The sequence below is a fragment of the Myotis daubentonii genome, chromosome 21 (assembly GCF_963259705.1).
Source record: "Myotis daubentonii chromosome 21, mMyoDau2.1, whole genome shotgun sequence".
Lineage (NCBI taxonomy): Eukaryota > Metazoa > Chordata > Mammalia > Chiroptera > Vespertilionidae > Myotis > Myotis daubentonii.
The window spans coordinates 7,476,365-7,479,122 of record NC_081860.1 but is presented as its reverse complement, the minus strand read 5'-3'; positions in this window follow the sequence as shown (position 1 = coordinate 7,479,122).

Here is a 2,758-nt window from a genome sequence, read left to right as displayed (position 1 = left end):
AAAGAAAGAGCAAAGAGAAGGGTGTATGGACTTGGAGCAGGGGAGAGAAAATTAGATATATGAGTAAGCCAACAGAGACTACTATAATAGTAACACATCAAAGAAGGTCAATTTTTAAGAAGAAGCAAAAAGAAAGGGAAGAGAAAAACTAATGCAGGAACAGGAGAAGAGAAACAGAATGAAAAAGGGAGAAGTGAGGAAGAAAAGGTTGGCCAAAAGGAAATAATTAGGTAAAGTAAAATAAGGCTAAAAAAATAAAAATAGAATGTAGAACACTACTCCAGAACAAATAAAAGGTAAATAATAATAATGATAAATAAATAAATAAATACATAAATAAATAAATAAAGTAAAATCAAATAAAAAAAAAGTGTGTTCCCTTAAGTAAAAGATAAACAATAAAAAATGTGAAGTAGTGAAGTGTCGTTTGTTTCAGCTGAGTTTTAATGCCCCATGGGGACTGTTTTGAGATCTGCCTCTACTGCTTTGACAGGTCTCAGTTTCCTGCTAGGCAGCCAGGAGTGTGTTGAAGTTCCCAGGAATCCACCACTCCTCTGTGTCTGTCTCCACAGCCTTGGTTTCAGTCAAGCGGGACCAACTTGCCCGCTTTGTTTGTTTGCCTGCCTTCATTTATATTTACACAAGCATGCATTTCTGAAATGGGCTTTAGGTGGGGGTGTTGCTGTATTAGTTTCTGGGACCTCATGGCTCCTCAACCCAGTCCCTGAGGGCTCCCTGGGGGTATTCAGAATCTTTGTTTCCCTGCAGAACTCGAGGCTGGGTGCAGCTGTGCTGGTAAGGGGCCGGCTTTTCAGGAGAAAAAATGGCTGTTTAGGGTTGCAGGGACCGGACTGTCCCAGAGCTAGATTCCTGGTTGCCTCTCCCTGCTTTGCTCCCCAGCCTCCACAAAATCACCTCTACCTGTACCTTAGCCTCGGTGAGTGTTTGTAATTGAAAAATCCTATGTACTGGGTTTAGCAAGGAAAATATACTAAAGGCAGAGCAACTGCGCCGCTGCACACTTCTCTCCTCCTGGCACTATGCTGCCAGTGCAGTTCTTCAGGATGCCTTTCTAGGCACAGCCTCCCATGGCTGTGGACTTAGATCTAGAGTCCCCTGCTGCCAGCAGCCATGTGGACCCCCTTCCACAGTCGACTGTTATGCGTGTCTCCAAGGGACTCGGACTTGGTGCAGTGCAGTTTCCTTTTGATCCTTTAGACCCAGTGGTCACGTGTCTCTCTCTCTCTCCAGCCCAGATCTCTGATCCTACCATTCTCCAGGCATCCTCTGTCCTTTCCGGCCATGGATTGTTTTACCAGCTGTGTTTAATATGCCAATTCCGGGTGGATATTCTTTGATTTAGTTGTTTCTTCTATCTGCTCTGTGAGAAGGTACAGGACACATCTGCCTATTTGGCCACCATTTTGTTTCCCCAGCTATTATCTATTTACTTTTCAGAAAGATAACTGAACTTCAGTTTCAGATTTATAATCAGTGTGAGCCAGTGTCTGATCAATGAACCTTTGCCAATACTAGGTATTGATATTGATACATTTTCATGTCTGTATTGAAGCCATATTGATTTAGCCATACTGGAGGATGAGAAAATAATAACAACTATACACTGGGTCCTTATTATGCTGAGCACTTTACACATATTTCTCTTAAATATCCCAACCAACCTAGGAGAGGGTATTATTAATACTTCATTTTTCATGTGAGGATATCAAGATAAAAATGATTAAGTAACTTGCCTAAACTCATAGCTCCTAAGTAGCAGATTTAAAAGGGGGCTTATCTGATTTCAAAGCTTGAATTTCAACTGATAAGGCCATCCTGGTTCAGTAGTGGATAAATCCTAGGACTTTAAGTTTTTAGAAGAACTTAGTTGGTTCCCAGAAAGGGATTCTGGGACTTTGAGATTTGCCTGCAGGAGTATTATTGTGGAAGAGGGGCAGGGAGAGAGAAGCAGGGATCAGAGAAAGAAGTTAAACAGTAAAACAGTTGTGACAAAGGCCTCAGTTGGTCCCACAGTGAGTTCTGGAGCCAAGGCTGGGGGGTGGGGTCAATACTTCAGAGTAGTGTTCAAAGCTGGGGTGAGATGGCCAGACCTTTGAAACCCTGTTATTGAATGCAGGCCTGCCCAGATGGTGGCTTATAATTGGGTGAGGCAACACCATTTGCCCAAAGGTAATTCCCAGAGAGACTTGGCTATGAGTCGTCTGGCAGGCAATACTCCTGACAACTGGGTGAATCAGTGCCTTGGTACTGAATGGAGTTCCGGGCAGCACACCACACATCCACTAAAAACTCAAAAGCAAAGGTTCAGAGGACTGACCTAATGAGTCAAACACACGCCCCAATTCTTGCCTATCTTTAGTCTTCTGGAAAAAGTGTACCTTCTAAGTTTTCCTCCCATACTAGGACTAGCTGGAGAAGGTTATTGTCTCAGCTATATTCAGCTTCAGAACATTGGTGTTGGGGGTGGGGGGAAAAACTGAGGCTGTGGCCAAGGGAAGCCCAAAAGACACTACCCATTAGCTGATGTGACAAAGGGCCTTAAAGAAAAGACAACTCTTGATGCCCTATGCCCATGGCCCTCTTTTACTTCAGCAATAACCCCATTCCAGTTTTCAGTCCATATTGTTCTATGGGGCTAACCCTCTCTTCATCCCTAGGGATGAGCACAGGACCAAATGCCTCCAGCTCCAGTGATTGGTAAAAGGATAAATGTATGCCTTCTCCAGGCCAATGAGAG